General features: G+C 39.9%; 1 protein-coding gene across 5 annotated transcripts in view; it reads left to right on the top strand.

Annotated features, from left to right (window-relative positions):
- Positions 1-23,125, top strand: part of LOC102421748 (pterin-4-alpha-carbinolamine dehydratase 2) — a 53,613-nt gene that overhangs the window by 10,956 nt on the left and 19,532 nt on the right. For 2 of the 5 annotated variants that reach the window (XM_014453897.2, XM_014453898.2), the window contains 2 exons: positions 14,442-14,543; positions 15,058-15,115. The exons of 1 other annotated variant lie outside the window; for it this stretch is intronic. The gene's annotated coding sequence lies outside the window, so the exon portion shown is untranslated. The remainder of the gene's footprint in view (positions 1-14,441; positions 14,544-15,057; positions 15,116-23,125) is intronic. 2 more of the 5 variants (XM_014453900.2, XM_023752153.1) reach the window with 1 other exon arrangement.

Here is a 23,125-nt window from a genome sequence, read left to right as displayed (position 1 = left end):
AAAGCCTAATATGCAAATTGACCGAATGGCAGAATGATCGATTGCTATGGCACGCACTGACCACCAGGGGGAAGACACTCAACGCAGGAGCTACCCCCAACCCACAGACCCCAGGCCAGCCAAGGCGGGTGCCAGCGGGGGCCCCTCAATCGCCCTGCCAGTCACCCTGGAGAGGGAGGCAACCGGGGGGAGGGGCGGGCCCAACCAGTGGGCAGTGCCAGGCCGACCAAGGCCGGTGCTAGCGGGGGTCCCCCGATCGCTCCGCTGGTCGCCCCACAGGTTGGCCCTGATCGCTGGCCAGGCTTAGGGATCCTACCTGTGCACTAATTTCGTGCACCAGGCCTCTAGTGAATATACAATTGTAGTGTGGTAAGTGTCATGAAGGAAAATCCTAATAGCTAATGTTTAAAGAACATTTATGACCCTAGCTGGTTTGGCTCAGTGGATAGAGCCTGTAGACTGAAGGGTCCCAGGTTTGATTCCGGTCAAGGGCACATGCCTGGGTTGCGGGCTCTCTCCCCAGTTGGGGGCGTAAAGGAGGCAGCCAGTCAATGATTCTCTCTCATCATTGATGTTTCTATCTATCCCTCCCTTCCTCTCTGAAATCAATAAAAATATATTTTTAAAAAAGAACATTTATGGGCTAGGCCTGTTGTAAGGATTTTACATGTATTTATTAATTTAATCCTCACAAAATCCTGTCAAGTAGGTAATATTTTCCTCATTTTATAGATGAGAAAACTGAGTTTTAGATGTAGTGACTTACCCATGGCCTCACTGCTAGGAAGCAGTGGAGTTGGGATTTGACCCCAGGCAATCCCTCTCATTTGTCTGCGTGTGTATGGCCTCTCCAACTAACAACGGGAGTGGAATAATGGGAAGACCAAATTCAGTTTGAGGAGAGCAGGCAGGGAAGGCCTCTCTAAGGAAGCAGTAAGCTGATGCTTTTTGTTTCCCTCCGTTGAGGCATTTTATTTGCACGTATGTATTACATCCTAAGAAGAGAATCCTAGAATTTTCTGTCCTGGTGTTTTTTTGCCTTGCTTCTTCCTGGTCCAGGATGCCAGCTGAGGTTGTCAGTAAAATGGGTGGGAGCAGGTTTTTCTGCATTTTTTTCTAGATCTTTGAGTTGCACATCAAATCTGGAGCTGATCACTCTATATTTGTTTAACCTGCCCATGAGGTTCACAACAATGTTCCCAGCTCTGTGATCATCAGTTATTTCAAATTTACCGATGTAACCAGGCTTCATCATCACAATTAGAAACCGGACCTGGTGACATTGGAGCATGGTCTCATAGGAACATGGTGTGTGCCTGTCCTTTCAGCATTGTTGATGCTCTGAGAGCATCAGTCAGGACATTCATGCACCATCATGGCGGCACAGAAGGGTGGAGGAAAGAGGACAGGAGGGGCAAGCATGCAGTAATGCGGGAAGTGGGCAGGCTGCTGCCAGACTTTCAAAGGATCAATCCCTCCAAAAAAAGACTGCCTAGTGGAAGAAGGCAGATGAAAGATGATGCATTTTCTTAAAAAGATCAATCAGAGGGCAGAGTGGAAGTGGAGGGGGCAAAAGTCAGATGTGGAGAATAAACAGTAAGGAGCCTGTTGCATTCATTCAGGTGAGATGTCATCGCTAGGAGGTTGTAGACTGGGACAGTGACAGAGGGGAAGCAAAGAAATGTATAGGTTGGAGCTATATTTTGGGGTTTCAACTAGTGGAACCATAGAAAATGCAACTATTAAGAGAAAACCCATTTCTCTAGGGAGGAGTGATGATGGGTTGTGAGGAAGAAGAGCAGGGGTTTGTTACCAATGACTCCCAGATTTAGGACCTGGGGGAACGGGTGGTCGGAAGTGACATTTACTGAACTGGGAAATTGTAGGAGAGGAACAGGATCGGTAGGCAAGGATCAAGATTTCTGGTTTGGACATTGCTAAGTGTGATTTGCTATGAGATAGCTAAATGTGAACTTCAAGAAGGTAGTTTTATGTGTGAGTTAGGAACTCAGAGTAGAGATGTGGGTGTAGATAATTGGGGAGTCATAGATGTGTCTGGAAAATAGCCAACATAATAGATGAGATCACTCAGGCATAAATTGTCCTGTGAGAAGAGAGGAGGACTCAGAATTCAGTTCATTTAGGGGTTGGATATAAAAGGAGTTACTGGCAGAAGACTGAGAAAAACTTGTTAGTGAAATGGGAAGAAAATCAGGCCAGTGTTGTATCACAGAGTTCAAAAAAAGATGGTATTTTAAAAAGGGAGGAATCAATTCTGAGACTTCTGAGCTGAATACCAAAAGATGACCACTGGATTAAGCAGCATGGAGGCCATCAGTGAACAGAGCAAGGGTAGTTTGGGTGGTGGAGGTGCAGGCCAGCCTGGAGGAGAAGTGGAGCTCATATCCTTCTACAGATCCTTATAGCCACAGACATTAGTCTGTTGTCAGCCTGTGCATTATCTTACTTGTTTATGGTGTTCTTTCAGCCTTGTTTTGATAATGATCCTGTGAACATTAGAGCTGGAAGGGATGAGGCAGCCGAGGTCTAGGGGTGAAGTGGTTTGCTTAAGGTGACAACCAGTGGCAGAATTAGGATGTCGCTAAGTGCAGCTTCGAGCATGCAATAGAGAAATGTGATGACTCACCTGTATTTCTCTCCAGCTAAGATATAAGCTTTTTGAGAGCAGAGACTTGGCTTGCGTTTGTGTATGTCTCCCAAGTACCCAGCCCAGTGTTACCTAGGTGCATTTTTAGTACATGAGGTCCCTTGATGGTGTTCTACTATTTGGTGATACTATTCGATGTCCTTAGCCCTGGGGAACATAGTGGTTTTCATCTTTTTGTCTCCTACTGGTTACTACCAAAGCCCCTTTTTCAGCAGGGACTTTTCCTCTCATTTCCTTACTCCTAGACACAGATGGTTCCTAATGGTGACCAGCGTATTTGGCCGCTAAGTTGTGTGTGATGGGAGGATCTGTAGTGCAAGGGCAGTGCAATGGCACACTTCCCAGAAGAGCAGCATTGATTGTGTTTTTGTTCTGCAGGCAGTTTTGAAGTATCAGAGAAATGAGCCACTTGTGGCATCTCTAGTAAATTGCCTCCAATGATGAGAGCCTGAGATTGGCACTTACTCAGTAGTTTGCCTTCACAGCTTTAGCTACCCACAAGCAGTTTTTTTGTTTTTGTTTTTAAAGAATCTTGGTGTCCTGAGGGCCCACAGCAGAGTCTTCCAAGACTCCACACAATATCACACTGGGAGACTGCTACAGGCCTTGTCGATTAGGCACTTGTTTGTTTTAAGACAATTTTTTTCATCTCAGATCCTTTCCCCCCCTCCCTTTTCTGCGATAACTGGTCCAGGACTCTTCGATGATTTTGTTTGTTTTGTTTTTAAATCATAACTTGGTTCATTCTAGGTAGTAGGTCTATATTTGGATACATTTTTAAAAATTACTTTTAGAAATTTTGATTTGAAAATGTTGCTTTAAGGTCATTCTGCGTACAAGTAAAAAGTAACTTTTTAAAAAATTCTTTATTGTTTAAAGTATTATATATGTCTCCTTTTCCCCTCACTGACCTCTCCCCAGCTGTTACCACCCCCAGCACATGCTCTCACCTCCCTACTGTCTGTGTCCATGGGTTATGCTTATATGCATGCATACGAGTTCTTTGGTTGATTTCTTACTGTCCCCCCCCCCCCGCCCCCCGCCTTCCCTCTGAGGTTGTACGGTCTGTTTGATGCTTCTATGTCTCTGGATCTATTTTTGTTCATCAGTTTATGTTCGTTATATTCCACAAATGAAATATAACTTGGAAACTTGGACAGATACATGCAAAAAAAAATGAAACTAGATCACCAACTTAGACCATACACACACAAAAAACTCAAAATGGGTAAAGTACTTAAACATAAGATGGGAAACCATAAAAATCTTAGAAGAATCCATAGGCAGCAAAATACCAGACATATGTCGAAGCAATACCTTTACCGATACAGCTCTGGGGGCGGGGCAGTAAGAGATCATGTGATATTTATCTTTCTCTGAATGGCTTATTTCGCTTAGCATAATGCTCACCAGGTCCATCCATGCTGTTGCAAATGATAAGAGTTCCTTTTTACAGCAGCATAGTATTCCATTGTGTAGATGTACCAGTTTTTTAATCCACACATCTGCTGATGGGCACTTAGGCTGTTTTCAGATCTTAGCTATTGTAAATTATGCTGCTATGAACATAGGGGTGCATATATCCTTTCTGATTGGTGTTTCTGATTTCTTGGGATATATTCCTAGAAGTGGGATTACTGGGTCAGATGGGAGTTCCATTTTTAAATTTTTGAGGAAACTTCATACTGTTTTCCACAGTGGCTGCACCATTCTGCATACCCACCAGCAGTGCACGGGGGTTCTTTTTTCTCCGCATCCTCACCCGCACTTGTCGTTTGTTGATTTGTTGATGATAGCCATTCTGACAGGTGTGAGATGGTACCTAATTGTCGTTTTGATTTGCATTTCTCGGATGATTAGTGACTTTGAGCATGTTTTCATATGTCTCTTGGCCTCTGTATGTCCTCTTTCGAAAAGTGTCTATTAGGTCTTTTGCCCATTTTTTGATTGGATTGTTTATCTTCTTTTTGTTAAGTTGTATGAGTTCCCTATAAATTTTGGAGATTAAACCCTTATCGCATATAACATTGGCAAATATGTTCTCCCATACAGTGGGCTTTCTTGTTGTTTTGTTGATTTTTTTTTTTTTTTTTTTTTTCGCTGCGCAGAAGCCTTTTATTTTGATGTAGTCCCAATTTTTTTTTCCTCCTTAGTTTCCATTGTCCTAGGAGCTGTATCAGTAAAGATATTGCTTCGACATATGTCTGATATTTTGCTGCCTATGGATCCTTCTAAGATTTTTATGGTTTCCCATCTTATGTTTAAGTACTTTACCCATTTTGGGTTTTTTTGTGTGTGTATGGTCTAAGTTGGTGATCTAGTTTCATTTTTTTTTTTGCAAGTATCTGTCCAAGTTTCCCAGCACCATTTATTAAAGAGACTGTCTTGACTCCATTGTATGCTCTTGCCTCCTTTGTCAAATATTAATTGAGCATAATGGCTTGGGTCAATTTCTGGGTTCTCTGTTCTGTTCCATTGGTCTATATGTCTGTTCTTGTGCTAGTACCAGGCAGTTTTGAGAACAGTGGCTTTGTAATATAGTTTGATATCTGGTATTCTGATCCCTCCAACTTTGTTCTTCTGTACAAGTAACTTTTTTTAAAAAAAATATATTTTATTGGTTTTTTACAGAGAGGAAGGGAGAGGAATAGAGAGTTAGAAACATCGATGAGAGAGAAACATCGACCAGCTGCCTCCTGCACACCCCCTACTGGGGATGTGCCCACAACCAAGGTACATGCCCCTGACTGGAATCGAACCCGGGACCCTTCAGTCCGCAGCCGACGCTCTATCCATTGAGCCAAACCAGTTAGAGCTGTACAAGTAACTCTTAATGTTGTAGCCAAATCAGTTTACTTCATGAGTGTTTGGAGAGTCACAAGGTATTTTTTTGAATTGATGAGTGAGTGTCAAATAGGCATTAATAGCTTTTAGTTAGATGCCCAATGGGTCACCAGTAGCCTTGCAAGGTTAGGGGTTAGTAACCCCATTTTGCGGATGGTGGACACGGAGGGAGGTTAAGGAACCTTCTCAAACTTACAGAGGAAGCAGGCATGGCCATCCTTCCAAGGCCAGGCTTCCTATCCAAAGACCACAACTCCTCTTCTCTAACCCAAATCTGTATTTTAAAAGGCTGTGAATACTTCAGGATGTGGATTGCAGTTGTTTTTGCAATGTCCTAACCCTTTGAATGAATAACTCTGTGTTCAAAATTAAGTCTGTTTCTTTGTTATGTTTAGAAAAAAATGTTTATTTTGGAGGTCTTAAAGGGGGCTATGTGTTCTTTGCATATCTTGAAGAAAAGGGTAGCCAGCTACTGATAGGAATTTGACTTGTAAATTGCTACGTCTTTTCTTCCCCATGCCCTGCCTTGAAAGCATTAGTTTATACTACTTGGTTGATCAATTATTTGTCCTACATTGATTACAGATTAGAATTCAGCCTCTATCTAGAATGGAAAGTCACTACTAGATAGGTCTGCAGAGACCAGCTGGAAACTTTAATCTGTGAGTCAGAACTCTACAGAGAGAAGATAAACTTGTCCTATATTGAGAGACCCCAGCTTTCTGAGCTACTGACCATACAGCTGGGGATACAGATGTGTGAAAGAGAGGGCCATTGTAATTCTGAGTGTCTTAAAGTATGATTTTGGTATGTGAGCTTAAGAATGAGTCTTCTCCATCCTCCTAGTTGTTTAAAACTGCAAGCTTTAAATAGAAGGGTTTTAACATTTATGGATTACTCATGCAGCACAGAGATCAGCCAGGCCTCTCAGTCTTACAGGAATGACATCACTGTGTTACATTTATATGGTATGTTTAGCTTGTTAATAAATACAACGTTTTTTTTTTCTGATTGCTTTATATGTTTTATAATATGGAAAACAGAAAAGTCCAAAAAAGAAAAGTATACCTGTAATCTCTCTGCTTACTTAAAAATAATACGTGTGAATATGTATTTTGTGATTATACATGTAATTATATATTTGGGGTCATATCATAGATGTCTTTTGCTCAGTTACTTTTTCGCATAATGTATGTTGAACATTTTCCCATCAGTAGAATATTTTACTTCATGATTTTTAATGGTGGGATATACAAGGTGTCCCCCCAAAAATGTATACACACTTTAACAGCTGATAGCTCAGTTTTGAAGAGGAAATGTATTTTAATAAACACTGCTTTTAAATTATTCAAAGTGTGTGTATACATTTTTTGGACACCCTCTATTCCATTTGGACACCCTGTATTCTATTTAATGGAAAGGTCATATTTAACTTAGCCAATACCCTTCCACAGTAACTAACAGATGAAGCTTTATGAACCCACCTTTTTTAAAAATATGTGTATTGATTTCAGAGAGGAAGGGAGAGGGAGAGAGAGAGAGAGATAGAAACATCAGTGATGAGAGAGAATCATTGATTGGCTGCCTCCTGCACGTCCTGCACTGGGGATCGAGCCTGCAACCCGGGCATGTGCCTGACCAAGAATCGAATGGTGAAGTCCTGGTTCACAAATCGATACTCAACCACTGAGCCACACCAGCTGCGCGAGTCCACCTTTTCTAAATGCTCCGGGTAAATGCTGTTGGTTATCACAGAGGGAGTCACACCAGCTTCTTCTTGCTAAAGACACTCAGGATCTTGATGCCCATTGAAATCAGGCATAGATCCAGTTACTTGTTTAAAAACAATGTAAATAGAAATCGCTGCCTAGATTGATTTGTTGAAGTTAAAAAAATCAAGCCCTTCCAGTTACTTGAGGTCAGAAGGAAAATGGTACATTATAGGGCTTTGTAGCTACTATTCTTACAGCCTATTACGGTAGTATAGGGAATAGTTTCATAGAAATGTTTCTCTTTTAGAGATTTTTTTTCAGATAAAGAAATCTGGTTTAATTTGGGGAGAGTTACTTCATAGGAAATTAAATCTTTGTAAATCCTTGATCACATTTCCATACTTGCCAGTTCTCTGGCAAATGATGGCTTACGAATGGTTCAGGAAGGGTTTCCTAAAAGGAAACACTTTTGTGTTTTAGACATATTTTCATCTTTTTATTTTTGAATTGGATAGGTAAGAGAAACTTGTATTTTCTTTTTGTATTTGTCTCTGGTGATATTGCTGGTTCTAAAACTCTGAATGCTAATTACCTGTAGTGATTTAAAAAAATTTCACTCTGTGAGAATGTTGTCTTGGATGTGATGAATGACTCCAAAGAACTTTAAAAACAGAGCTAGTGATGTGGCCCGGTGCTGGAGAGTTGCTGCTGCTTGGAGACCAGTAATTGTTACATCTTGGTTTGGTATGCTTGATGGTGTCTAATCTTGTCGTGTGCTTGGGAACCATGAAAGAATTTTCTTTTCAAGTCTTAGTGCATCATTTTTTCCAACTTGATCAAAGGTCGGAAAACTAGTATTATATATATACCCAGGGTATTCGTAACTGTCTTACATTCTTAATCTTTTGGATATTTGTTTGAAATATATCTACGCCTCTTAAATATCGAAAGCATAATATCCTTTAATCTACAACTGCAGAGTTAAAATAAATTTTATATGAAATATTTAGTTGTGGACCACATCTTCAGCTCTTTATATGCCACAGTGGTCTTGTTTCCCCCCCTCTTCCATTGTCTGATATTGAGGTCATTTTCAGTCCTCTGAGAAATTCTATTCCCAGCCAGATGCGGCTCATATATTAAAAGTAGCACCTGTGGCTAATATCACAGCAGCTTACCATAAATTTACATGGTAACTAGGATTATATCTGTCAAGACTGTTAAAAAAATCTAGATTTAATTTGATTTCCAGTATTGTAGAAGCTATCCAACATTTTGCTTCATAACTATATTTTAAAAGTTAAAAATCACTCCATTGTTAAGTTTTATAGCACTCCTAGTGCCCATTAAGTTGATTTGTTCAATGGAGGTCAGAGTAAAGCAACTTGGCTACATTAAGATCGGAAACCAACCCATTTGTGACAAATTTAGTCCTTTTGTGTGAATCTTCTCAACGTCTCTGCACTGATTGGATTCAGGTGTAGCTTATGTCAGTAGCATTTAACCTCAAAAGAATGAGCAATGTGATTGGGTTGTTGTAAATTATGGAGCATTTTGCCTTTGCTTGTTTAAGCCTGTTGACTGTGCTGCCCATGCCTGACTGTTCCACTGCATCTGCATATAAAAGAATAGTTGGTATTAAAGACATCTTGGAAAATTGGGGTATGTGCCCTCATCCCTTCTCTCCTTTATGTGACTCTTCCTAAACTGTTTTATTCTCCATTATCCTTGGAGTCATCTCCCACATGTTATGATTTGCACACCTGCAGTTATAAAATTATTTCGGGGTGTCGTTATATCATGTTGTTCACCAGCTTTCCAGCATTTATGAATATAATAATGATTCATCGTAAATCAAGATAATTTACAAGTTACAGGGAATCTGCTCCTACAAATAAGAATTGAATGATGAATTTCTTTGGTGTCCTCCCATTTGAACATCGGTCCTTAAAAAGAAACTGGTAACATATTTGTGAAAAGTAACTTACAGTCCAGAACTGAATTAAAGTATAAGTTCAACCTTCAGGACATTTAGTATTTTAAGACATGTAAACAAATAAAAGCCAACTAAAAAGTAAGCAATATCTTTTTCATAATCAGTAGTTGTAACTGCCTTAGCAATAATCTTATTCGTGAGAGAGAAAATCATAAGTGTTGGCACTGAGGGTAGGACAGCATGCAGTGTCTTAGCGCGGGGCCCATGACCCTTAGTGGGCATATCTGCTTTAAGGTGGAACTCAGCGTGGAGGCACTTTCTCTCTGTTGACCATCTTTTTGGATTTAAGTTCATAAGCTTCTTTGAGCCCGAGGCTCACCAAGGAAGTGGAACGGTAGCCAAGAATTACTATGTTGAAAGGGTTGTGGTGACGGAAAAAACGATTAGGAGTGAGGCCAAAATTAATAGTTATATGTACTTAGTGTGTTACCAGGTGTAATTAATCACTTAACTGTATAAGAAAATACCTATTAATGACCAATTTGGAGCCTTGTGAAACATTTTTTTGGTGAATTATGACATCTCTTTGCATTTGTGTACGTAGGATAAATTCAGCTCCTGGGGAACATAGGTGTCCTACTGTGAATCTATTGCAGTTTCTACTCTATGGATGTGCCCAGCACCAGCCTCTCAGAGCCTTTCTCTCTTTTTTTTAAAAATTTATTTTTATTGTTGAAAGTATTACAGATGTCTCCCCCTCTCCCTTTTTTTTGGTTAACCCTCACCCTAGGATATTTTTTCTATTGATTTTTAGAGAGAGTGAAAGGAAGGGGGAGAGACAGAGAGAGAGAAACATCAATCGGTTGCCTCCTGTACACGCCCCAACCAGGGCTGAGGACTGAGTGTGCAACTGAGGTACATGCCCTTGACTGGAATGGAACCTGCCAACCTTCAGTCTGCCTGCCGAAGCTCTAATCACTGAGCCAAACTGGCTAGGGCCAGATGTCCCCTTTCTGGTTGATCTCTTACCTCCCCTGCCCCCCCTCCCCCCCGCTTCCCTATGAGGATCCTCAGTCTGTTCCATGCTTTCATGTCTCTGGATCTATTTTGTTTGTCAGTTTATTTTGTTCATTAGATTCCACATATAAGTGAGAACATGTGATACTTGTCTTTCTCTGACTGACTTATTTCACTTAGTATAATACTCATCAAAGGGTAAGAGATCCTTTTTTATAGCTGCATAGTATTCCATAGTGTAAATGTACCACATTTTTTTTAAAACCATTCATCTACCGATTGGCACTTGGGCTGTTTCTAGCCTTTCTTGATTGCTTCATCCTCTACCTCCTTTACTTCTTTTTTTTTTTTAAATATATTTTATTGATTTTTTTACAGAGAGGAAGGGAGAGGGATAGAGAGCCAGAAACATCAATGAGAGAGAAACATCAATCAGCTGCCTCCTGCACACCCCCCACTGGGGATGTGCCTGCAACCAAGGTACATGCCCTTGACCGGAATCGAACCCGGGACCCTTTAGTCCACAGGCTGACGCTCTATCCACTGAGCCAAACCGGTCAGGGCCCTCCTTTACGTCTTACCGGTCTTCATGGATGACCTTTCTGCCCTCTCCCACTACATTATAAGCTCCTTGAGCAGCAGAGATTGTGTGCCAGGGCCTGGAGCCCAGGAAGAGCAGCAGATTGGTAAATGAATCCCATACTTTCAAAAACAGACAATTAGGAAGATTCTGAATCTTCCAAATACATTAAAGGTTTCAGATCCTTTATAGTATGGAAAACAGAAACATAAGAAATTGATAATTTGTTTTGCTGATTATCACAGATTCTTCTCAGTCTTTCATTCCATTTGTTAGCTCATGTGTGATTTTGTTTCTAAGGGTGTCAGTTGACATTCTGAAGGGAATAGGAATCATGAGTTTGCTGGTGATGAGGCTATCCTTGCCATGTAAGCATCTTCATGATCCCTGGATTTAGCCTCCACAGGGCCAAGGAGCTGCATCTGTCCAATGGCCAAAGACACAACCTTAGAAGGATGATTTTGAGAACAGAAATAAGACTTAGTTTTTTAAGACTTATTTTAGAAGACCTACTCATTTCCAGAGAAATAGTATTTCTCCTCAACTCAGAAATGTGTTAACCCTAAAATAATCATTGACTTGAAGTACCTAGTACCAGCTTTTATCACTCATTAATGCCATATTACCTTAACTGGTTTAGATATAGGGGAAATTGTTACTTTAAAGCCAAATGGACCAATTTTATAGCACTAAATATGTATAAAGTATTTTTATATTCATTTGCTTATAAGATAATATTTAGCTTGGTTCTTTCATAAATAACATCTTGCTGAAAAATGGAAACTGATATTAACTGCATTTTAATTTAGATTTTATATTAAGCCATGTAACATAGTATTATGTAATTGGTTTTTCAGATTATGGTATTTGAGTAAAGTATGTATTTCTTCTAATGAAATCCTCATTTGGCTATTATAGTTGCTATTGGATAAACATACATTAATTTTACATGAAAAACATTCATTATATCAACACATTTATTTTTTAAATACATGCAACTTTTCCTTCATTAAATTATTAAAACAAGTTTCGAAAAAGGAGACATATGTAATACTTTCAACAATAAAGAATTTCAATTAAAAAACAAGTTTTATTTAAAAAATAAGAAACTTATAATGAGACCATGTCATAACTCTAAGACTGCATTTATTCTGGACTGTAATTAAGAATGGGTTCTGCTGGTAAATGCTGGGAAGAGGCAGAGAAGAAAGTTACAATACATTGCCTATTTACAAATTAACCATTACCTGCCAAAAGCACATCAGACCCAACAACGGACATCCGCTAATCCAGTGGTTGGCCGTTCCGGGCTCTAATGCACACTGTTTTACACGTTAACGGTTTTGAAGTTCTAGCCAAAGCTGACCTTTCACATGTGCTCCTTTCACAGTAGGAATCTCCACTCACTGCTTCCTGTCAGAATGGATTATGGTGACACAGCCCAGGGCTCACTTTGGCTGCAATTAAGTTTTTGATCAGAATTATTTTGTTCACAAACAATCACATTTGTTAAAATGTTACATCTGCCCTGAAAGCCACTGGCAGCCTCTCAGTTTATCAGTGTGATGTGAGTTTAATTCTTCATTTGTTTTTCATAAAATGGTAAACCATCTTATATATGTTATTTAATATTTTTCTTTTGCTGGTTTCTGCCTTTCATTTCTTTGGGTTTGGAAGGAAACTATGTCTCAAAAGTAGTACGAATCTGAGTACGAATCTACTCATAGACTTTGGGAATTTGAATGGAATGGTTTTCAGTGCAGAAACAAAATTATCCAGTTGAGCCAAGACTCAAATATTTTCAAAAATTGTTAGTGGTGGTTCTGTTTCTCACACGAGGAAACGTTTTAGCTTTGTGAGTATGGGGGTTCGAGGTTTGGTTTTTGGTCTGCAGTTCCTGTAGTCTCCATGCCTACGATGCTGCTGTTTTTCAGTATTTATCGTAATGCACGTCTCAGGATCCATCGCTATTGCCATTGACTTTGGGTACCAGAACTGAAACCAGCAACGGCTTTATTAGCCTTGCCTTTCATGGTTCTTTGACTAGCTTTTAAAAGTCATTTTCTCACTAAGAAATGGCAGCAGAAATATACTGAAATAGCTTTGTGGCTGACTAACCATTTTGTCTATAATATGGTGTGGGGATCAGTGGGACTTTGGAGTTTTGTAACTGATTTCCACTATCTGTCGAGTGCCATCACACTTTTGTGAACCCTCTGACTTTGGAGAAGAAGAGACTGTTGACATGGTCGTGTTGTGTGTTGGGGGATACTTTGGGAGCATAAGATTAGAATTTGACAAAATAGAAATGAACCTTTGGCTTAATTTTGTGTGAGAGTAGAGGCTGGGAGGATGGTGCTGAGGTAGTGCTAGGGTGTAGGAGGGAAGGAGTACAGTTAGGAGGTTGTGAAGTTAGGAATGCTTGAATGCTGTCTGAAATTCAAGCATTAAGTATAGAAATTTTAATTATATATATATATATATATATATATATATATATATATTGCTATTAAATTTATTACCACCTTTTAAAAAATTACATTAAAACCCAAACCATTTCCCATTTATTTTGAAGTAATTAAAATCAGTTATTGCTAACTCACAGAATTACAAGTGGCAAAAGAAAGATGCCACACCAAAAAAATCTCTTTGTTTAGCTATAATTTTTTAAGCTTTTTTAGTAAAGTTACCTGTACTTCTAAAATCCAAAGGCTTTCCTTAAATGAATAATATAAATACTGTCTATATTAATTTAACCTCCATTTTCTCTATTGTCAGATTTGTGAGCAGATTTAAAAATAATTAAATCCATTACTGTAACTTTTTAGCCTTTAAAAATATTATATTTGGAATATACCTAACCATATTTACCATTTAAAGGAAATATATTTAAAGAAAATACTGAATAGTATTGAATTTTGAGAGAAAACACCAACCTGAAACCTTCTAAAGGTGGGTATGTGTGAGTTTCTTGTAGCTGTCATTATTCAGTACTACCCTGCCTTGTTAGAAAGTGATACATACACAGAACGTGGCTGGACAGAATTTGTATCTTTATTACAAGTTTGTGTTAATGTAGTTGTTGATTTTCTTATATTCAGATTTTATTGTTTTTTTGAGATTTTGAAATTTTTAGAACTTTGTACTCGTAACCTGTTATGCTCATGTAATATGTATGGGACATCTCCTGGGTTATAGGAGCCTCCAGCATTGCTGAAGCAAGTTTTACTGAAATCTGAGGCAGTCAGGAGAAAGAGTGACTCAGAATGCCCCAGACTGTGCAAAAAATCAGAGACCACTAAAATCCTGTGCAGCACCTATCATGTGTGGACACAATCTCCAGGCCTAAAACCGTCAACGTGTCTAAGGAAGGCAACAGATGAAACACATATGAAGGTTCAAAGGTGCTTTCCGAAAGGCTGAGACTGACATTTGCGACTTGGGGTCTGCTCTTAACAATATGTGAAACTGAAAGATAAATCGGACACTTAACTACCTTAAAGTTTTACTGAGCTTGTAAAAACACTTCTGAGGTCCTAAGTAGGTCATTGATGCCAGACAGGGCTCTAGCTTCTTCCCTAACTACCAGGAAAATCAAAACCCTCACTTTTAAACAGTCTGATTGCTGGCTAAGGGAGACCCGTCTGTGCTATGAGAATAATCTTCTTCTTTTTCAATCACCAGGGAATACAGCACTTATCTCTGTGCTGGTCATCAAGTCACACAGTGGGAGGAACCCTGCTGTCATTGAGGAAGCCAAGGCTGAAAGAAGAGTAACTGTGCAGGGTAGGAGTGCTAGGCCTGTACATCAAATACACTCTCCCTTCTCAGTCTTTCTGTATCACAGGACTATTTGGACACTTTTCTGAAATATTCTGCATGGCCCCAGAGAGATTTAATGTCAAGGCAGAACACCTCTTTTGTATAGAAAATTAAGACTAAAAATTGTAAGCCAGGGGTTTTTTCTGAGCCAGGGGATTTGCGCCAGGTAACTGCTGCAGCCCCTGCCAGTCCCAGCCCTGTTGGTCTCAGGAAGCATGGCTGTCTAGACCAGCAGTCGCTAACCTTTTGGACCTCACAGACCACTAGTGGTGTGCAGACCACCGGTTGGCGACTGCTGCTCCAAAGGTTTCCTTAAACCAGCAGTTGCCAACCTTTCGGACCTCATGGACCACCAGTGGTCCGCAGACCACCGGTTGGCGACCGCTGGTCTAGACCATGCTTTCAAAGACACCCCCAATTTATTTCTGATCTCATGCCACTCCCTGTATTCACAGCTTGGCTTATTTTTTGTTTTTAGATTTGCAACTGGTCATAATTCTCAAGGTTGCAGTGAAGAATGCATCTCAGACACCAGGGTAGGCATGGCCCCCAATTTGCACTGGGTACTTGAGGAAGAGATTAGGCAGGCTAAAGGGTAATGGGGACTTTGGCCTCATTATGAAACTCTACCAATATCATAATTTGGAGAAATTAAAGTGAAGATCACTTCAAGGTACAGTTGTCCCTTGGTATTGTAGGGGATTGCTTTCAGGACCCTTACTGGGTACTAAAATGGTGGCTGCTGAAGTTCCTTATATAAAACCATTGGCCCAGTGCACGGATTCATGCACTCGTGGGGTCCCTCAGCGTAGCCTGCAGGGATTGGGCCAAAACCAGCAGTCCATTGCCGCCTGCCGCTCCTGCCTGCTGCTCCTGCTCATCCCGGCCCTGCTGCGCCTGCCACCACCACCACTTGGTAGGCTGTGGTCTGCGGCCAACTGTGAGTCCTGCGTCTAGCACACATTGGTCAGCTGAGCGGCGCTCCCGCTGTGGGAGTGTACTGACCACCCGGGGGCAGCTCCTGCGTTGAGCGCCTGCCCCTGGTGGTCAGTGCGCGTCATTGCAACTAGTCGACCAGTTGTTCGGTCGCTTAGGCTTTTATATATATATAGATGGCCTATGAACAAGATGTGAGGTGAACAATACTCAAATGAGTACTGGAGAGAGATGGAGGATCTGTGAAATGTCAGGAGGCTATAGCAGAGTACGCCTATACATCATTCATGTGGGTTCAGGGTAGTACTTGGTGAGTGCAAATTCAAATGTTGCCTTTTGAAACTTTCTGGTTTATTTTACTTTATTTTATTTTTTAAATATATTTTTATTGATTTCAGAGAGGAAGGGAGAGGGAGAGATAGAAACATTAATGATGAGAGAGAATCATTGATTGGCTGCTTCCTACATGCCCCCCACTGGGATTGAGCCTGCAATCCAGGCATGTGCCCTCACTGGGAACCGAACCATGACCTCCTGGTTCATAGGTCGATGCTCAACCACTGAGCCACACCAGCTGGGCATGAAGTTGTTTTTATTTTTTAAATTATTAAATGTATTGGGGTGACAGTAATTGATAAGATTATATAGGTTTCAAGTGTATAATTCTATAATGCATCATCTGTATATTGCATTGTGTGTTCACTACCCAAAGTTAAATCCCCTTCCAGTCACCACTGACTCCTTTTACCCTCTTCTACTTTCTCCTACCCCTCTTTTTCTCTGGTAACCACCATACTGTTGTCTTGTGTCTATGAGGTGTTTTTTGGTGTGTGTGTGTGTTTTGTTATTGTTAATCCTCACTTGAGAATATTTTTCCATTGATCTTTAGAGACACTAGAAGGGAGAGAAGATGGGGGAGGGAGGGAAGAAGTGGGGTGGAGAGTGAGAGAAAGAGAGATCAATGTGAGAGAGACATATCGATTGGTTGCCTCCTGCACGTGCCCTGACTAGAGCCAGGGGTCAAACTAGCAACCCAGGTACATGCCCTTGACCCAGAATCGAACCCACAACTCTTTGGTGCTCAGGCCTATGCTCTTGCCACTGAGAAACACTGATAAGGACATGTCTATGAGTTTTAATTTGTCGATTTCTGTTTAATATTCCACATATGAGTGAAATCATATGGTTCTTATCTTTTTCCATCTGACTTATTTTGTTTAACATATCAAGATTCATCCATGTTGTCACAAATGGCAGTATTTTTTTTTTAATGGCTGAGTAGGATTCCATTTTCTTTATGCAATCATCTATCTATCAACACTTCGGTTGTTTCCATGTTTTGGCCACTGTGAATAATGCTGCAGGGAACATATATCTTTATGAATAAATGTTTTGAGATTTTTTGGGTAGATACCCAGAAGAGGGATTGCTTGGTTATATGGTATTTCTATTTTTAATTTTTGGAGGTAGCTCCATACTGTTTAGTACAGTGGCTGTACGGATTCATGTTCCCACCAGCAGTGAATGAGGTAGCTCATTCTGGCTCCTTGACGTGTTCTCATGGTCCTTCATTGGTCCTCTCCTGGTCAAATGGAGTAGGTGAGTGTGACAGTGGGGTGGCATGCCCACAGTCGCACGTGTGGCTGGGAGGAGTATTTGAGGGTAAGAACTTGGGTCTCAGAGAAGTCTACTCTGGGGATCTTTCCACAGGGCATGCTGCCTGCACATGGGATAATTTTATGGCAGTGTCCCTGTTGTTTCAAGTTTGGTGGGTGGAGTTTCTAACAGGCTAATTGTTATGGTTTTGTCACAGCAGATTGTTAATACCTGAACTAATTGGTTGCTTTAATAAGTACTGAGTTAAAGAGGATTTTATCATGTTGTCTAATGTTTTCACTGGACATTTAAAAAAGAATTTTAAAAAGTCTTATCATTTATTTCATACACCCCCAGTTATACTGTTGTTGTTCTAATTTTGTCCCTGAAACTCGGCAATGTGTATTGGTAGAGAATTCAAAGAATGTTTGTTTAGAAGGCCTGATTTAAAAAGATATATTTGGATCCATGGGTTATGCATATACGCTTATAAGTTCTTTGTTAATCTCTTCCTACCCCCCTCCCTCCTTCCCTCTAAGCTTTGTCAGTCTGTTCCATGCTTCTGAAGGAGGGGGCGGGGGTTCAGGATGGAAGGAATCAATGGGGAAAAGGGGGCATCTGTAATATTTTCAGCAATAAAGATAAAGAAAATATTTTATTAAAATGTCATGGGAAAATTTTTAAAAAGGTATGTTTGGTATACATGTCTCCTCTATATGATTAAACTATTTACATGAAATAATTTCTAAAAGAGAAAATTACCCATTCTGTGTGAGATTGTGCAGTTTCTAAAAGTAAGTAAAGAAGACCAGGAGCCTCACGGAAAATGAGTAGGATGTTTCCATGTTATAAGAAAGGTTCAGGATACACAATAAATAAATATTATCATGACAATGGAAAAAAGGGCACAGGGAAAAAATAAAAACAAAATATATAGTAGTTTTTTTCTAAACCTCTATAATGCTTTATATTTCTCTTGAAATCAAATTTTTGAAATTAAAATGACAGGAAACTTATTTTTGCTATAATTAACATTTAGGTAAATAAATAGAAAAAGTATATTCTGACATCAGGGATTTGTCCTGAATTTACACATGGGGACTTGGAAGTTGGACATACTTGTATTCGAATTCCAGCCTCACTTTTTATGAGGTGTGTGACTCTGGGCACGTGACTTACCCTGCCAGAGCATCAGTTCTCTCCTCTGTGAAACAGGCACAGTCAACCTGCTCCCAGGGTGGTGCAAGTGCCTGCCCTGGACTTGTGATTTTACAAATGCCCATCATGTTTTCTCTTTCCTCCTTTGTCCACACAACTGAACAGTGAGAATCAGTGTATCTCAGGCCTTGAGATACACTATAATCCATAGTCATCAAGAATCAATTATGTTTCTACTTGATCAGAAAAGAGTCTATTCAGGTGTCTCCATGTAAATGATAAAATAATTTATGGTTAATGCTGAAATAATCAGAGATATTCGGTTCCTTGTGCTTACTAGATCCTACTGCAGCTATTATTAGCTAATTTTATCTTTCCTTGAACATTACTGTGTGTGTGAGGGCACTGTGCTGTGCGATTGCTACACATCATCTCCTTGTACCAGATGGGAATCTCAGCCGGGCCAAGTCATGGAACTTGCTCAAGGTCTGCGTGTAGACCTTGGATTCCTGACTAGATAGTCTTTCCATCTCATTGCACTGCTTCTGGTACAGTAGGTGTGTTTTTAAAATGTTCTAGTTCTCTGCAAATCAAGTAAAAATTTAAATGTTAACCACAGTTTAGCCATTGCCCTGTTGATGGACATTTAGATTCTTTAAGATGTTCATTATTACATCAGTTCTATAATAAGCATCCTTGGGTCTCCTTGAGTACAGGTGTGAGAGTTTCCTTAGGGTATAGATCCAAAAATGGGATTGTGGGATAACCCTCTGGTATACAGATTAATAAGAAATGAAGGTTCAGGATTATGAGAAGGTCAGAGATTCGGGACAGTCACATTTTGTAACCCAGTTATGACAAGGCTCATTGTCATCAGAGAATCCTTACCCATGCATGAGGCCAGTGTAACGCAAGGTGACTAAGGCCTCGTGAATTCAGAGCAACATGAGCTGATTTTTCAGTGGTTCTAGACATTTGGGAAGATTCACATAAAGTACAAAGATCATGGAAACAGTAGGGCCTCAGTCCAGATTGTAGGTGCTTTAGGGCAAAAAAGACCCTTTTATACACTTTTTACCAAAATTCACTGTTTTTAAAAAATATATATATTTATTGATTTCAGAGAGGAAAGGGGAGGGAGAGAAAGATAGAAACATCAATGATGAGAGAGAATCACTGATTGGCTGCCTCCTGTACACCCCCTACTGGGGATCAAGCCCAAAACCTGGTATGTGCCCTTGACCAGAATCGAACCGGGGACCCTTCAGTCCGCAGGCCAGTGCTTTAGCCACTGAGCCAAACTGGCTAGGACCCAAAATTCACTGTTGATAGCACTAACTTGGAACGTCACCAGTAATACTGCAGATTTGTAATCTAGTACCTTAAAATTTTAAAATTGTGTATAGTGTTATGTTAAAACCCAAGTTACTGAATGTCTGTTGTCTGAAAAAAATATTTCAAAATGATATTTCCCCTTTAATTTTCCAAATGAAAAGGCTCCACGTTGTGACAGAAATGTAATACTTGCTATCTCCCTTCCTGAACTGATAGATACCTGGGAGACTGAAAATGGTGCTGGTCAAGTTGGCTTAGGTTTTGCACATTCTGAGGCTAGTAGACTTGAATTAGGATGTGGCAGTGGGGATTTCAGTGGAGCTGGAGGTGGGATGCAAATGCCTCGTATCTGCTAGTCCTGTCTCTTTTCATTGTATTTGAGTAATCTCATTGCTTTCAATGGAGGAATCCTGTTTCACACTGGTCTTTATGGGCAAAGATAATTACGTATATTTGTCTGGGTAAGCAGATCGATAAACTTGTAATAAAGTGTATCAGACCATTTCTTTGGCAGGACTGACCAGAAGAACTTGGTGAAGCAGAGCGGTTTCCAATGGAGCATGAAGAGCTTTGAAAATTCTCCGTAATAGCAGAAACAGTATTTGAAACCACCCTTAAACAATTGTTTGTTTTTCTCTTGCCCAACCAAGTTTATAGAAATTTGGTCAGACAGGCATTTTGTTGTGATTTAAAATATTTTCAGTGAATTGTTATCTGCCGAATGCACATGTGTTTCTGCACTTTTTCTTTCACAATTGAAACTTTAAACCCTTCCCTTAAGTCTCCCTAAAAACCTCCTTGGCCAGTAAGGTTTGCATATATGAGGAGGGAGAAGGGATTTGGACCCTGGAGAAACCTTGCAGTTTGAAATGTGCCTATGCAGTTGTGTCCCAGAAATGACCATGGTTAGTGCCATATGGACTCTTTGTCTTTCTCTTTTACCAGAATTCCTTTCCCGCAAAGACGTTGGTTAATTTGGGCGTTTCAGCTTGGTTAATCAGATCGTGAGTGCCTGTGACCACGGCAAGAGGCATGATTGAAGCATTTATAAAAATTTGGCTCATAGTAAGCCCCATAATTTGTTTTAAAGAATTACCATTTCAGTGACATTTTAAAATATCTCCAAAAGATTGTGGTTTATAACACCACACCTGGTCCAGATTGTGCTGGATGAATCCATATTTGCTTCATTGTAAATGATTTTGAGGGTGGAATTCTTGGATTGTTTTCTGTCTTGTAAGCCCTTGACATTGTACTGGTACCTGTGTGCACACAAACCTCCTGACATGGGAAAGGCCAGCTCAGCCTCCCACTGAAATGCAGGTTGGCTGCATTTATTCTGCATGTTCCTAGAATGAGGAAATGATATGACAATAAACAGAAATGCCCTTGCTGAAGAGAGAAGGGAAGCTGGTGTTTATCTGGTCAGGTGGTTTAGATTAGCCGTGATGCGGCTCTGTATTATGTTACTTTAAATCATTGTGTCCCAACAGGACATAAATTACGAAGATTGTTACAGTATGTTTCATCCTATGTAAGATCAACAAATTGGAATAATTTTTTTATAGGAAAATCACAGTGCTTTTGGCAAGGCTATTGAAGCCTTTAATTTGACTTGAGTATTTCTCAAATATTATTGCCTAATAGATAAAGTATGATTTGCATAGGGTATGAAATAATAAACTTTTAAAAGCAAAGGGGAAGAATTTCTCTTTAGTAACTGCATCAAATGGCCTCGCACTCCCACTCCATCAATACCTATGTTCTTTCTTTGTCTCAGTGTTTTAGAGCCAGTTGTGTGTGTTCTCCTCTGATGGGATCGTGAAGGAGTTGTGCAGGTCGTGGCGCGGAGATGGAGCTTTGCTGTGTGCTGCCTGTCCGTCAGCCCTCACCTGCACAGAGAAGGCGACTGCTCTGTGGGGGGAACTGAATGGGAGCCTTCTCTAAGGAGGAGAAAAACAAATGATCCCATTTATGGCCATTCAGGAAAACCATTTGTTTTTCTCTCAGGATTTTGTAAATTATTTAAAAAAAGCACAAAACTCCAAACCCCCAATACCTTACCTGATCAACAGCTCAAGATAAGGTAATTTATATTGGACTATTACAAAAAGAATTGACTTAAGTAAGCATTTATTCTTTTAAATGTTTCCTCTATTCATTATGATTTTCTGAGTTATGGCCTTATTTGTGAATTTTTAACACAGAGACTTATTCATTTGTATACAGGATGCAACTAAGTTTATTTGGCCACACAGAGTAAATTTTCTAGATTAAAACAAGGGCATAAAATTACTTTGTGTAAGATTCAGGCAAATTGGAATCCCGAGTGTTCCACAGTAGCACGTTTTCTGTACAGAGCACTCTGCATGTTTTTATGAGACCTTCTCATACTCACAATGAAGTTAACAGCCTCCAATTTCCAGAGACTAGGAGTGATGAGAGAGGTTTAGGATTTGCTCAAGGTCATAGAATGAGACAGAGATGGGAGTAGAACTTTTCTGGTGGGTGATGATACCACCCACTAGTCTTTGTGAGTCTTTTGATACCAAGCAGGGGAAGTGCTAAGCTTATTTTATTCTAAAAGCCTCAAGCCCTGAGAGTTTTCTCTTTTTTTTCTTTAATAATAATGTTTAAAACACAAAAACAAAAAAGTACCTTGTTTCAATCTGTAAGGGGGGTAATAGATCTTTCCTTGAGCCTCATCATAGCAGGTTGGGGACAAATTCTGAATATATTATGGTTTGCTGCAGCTCAGTGTCTGAAGACTGACAGGTTCAGGGGCCTTTCCAAGTTCACAACCTGGATGTGCACTTTGAAACAAATAAATATAGATGCCTATGAGATGGTCTCTTTCCTCACCAGGCTTCTTCTGAATTGGCACCGTTTTCTGAGAAGTGGGTCTGGCAGGCTGTTTTCTCCTAGAGACGCATTGCAACTATCACTGGAGGTCCTCTGATCGGGCTCGAATATTAGAGTGATGTATTTTTCTTACAGGAAATATCAGCAGTGTTGCCAAAACTGTACTTAAAAACTCTTAAAAGTAGAATTGATTCCATTTTAAAAATAAGTAAAAGAAAGGATAAGTATGAATTTGTTGATATTGTGCAGACCTTTTTATACCATCATATATTTTGTGCAGAAGGATGAGACTGTTTTAAAAAATGTACACTGCTTGTAGAAGGTGTATTTACTCTACCATCGAGCCAAATTAGGTATTGGCTTGTTTCTTTAAAATATTTTTGAGTGCCCCCCAGCTCCCCTGAGCCCTCGTTTCTGCCCCGAGCCTTCATTCTCTCCCTCTACCCTTTTGGTTATTGTTGCTGGGGTTTGACTTTCAGCTTAATTTAATGTATCCCAATTTGAATAGAAGCCTTTTTGCCTTTTCTTTCTTTCTCTTTTTAAAATTAGGTGCATATAGGTATTTTTATTATGATAATAAGGCAAGACAGTTCCATATCAGATATAAACTGGAATTATATAGTGTAAGTAGTAGTTGCATCTCTTAAAAGGAGCCAGTT

This window comes from Myotis lucifugus, unplaced genomic scaffold (assembly GCF_000147115.1).
Source record: "Myotis lucifugus unplaced genomic scaffold, Myoluc2.0 scaffold_28, whole genome shotgun sequence".
Classification (NCBI taxonomy): Eukaryota; Metazoa; Chordata; class Mammalia; order Chiroptera; family Vespertilionidae; genus Myotis; species Myotis lucifugus.
This window is presented reverse-complemented; position numbering and strand designations above follow the sequence as displayed.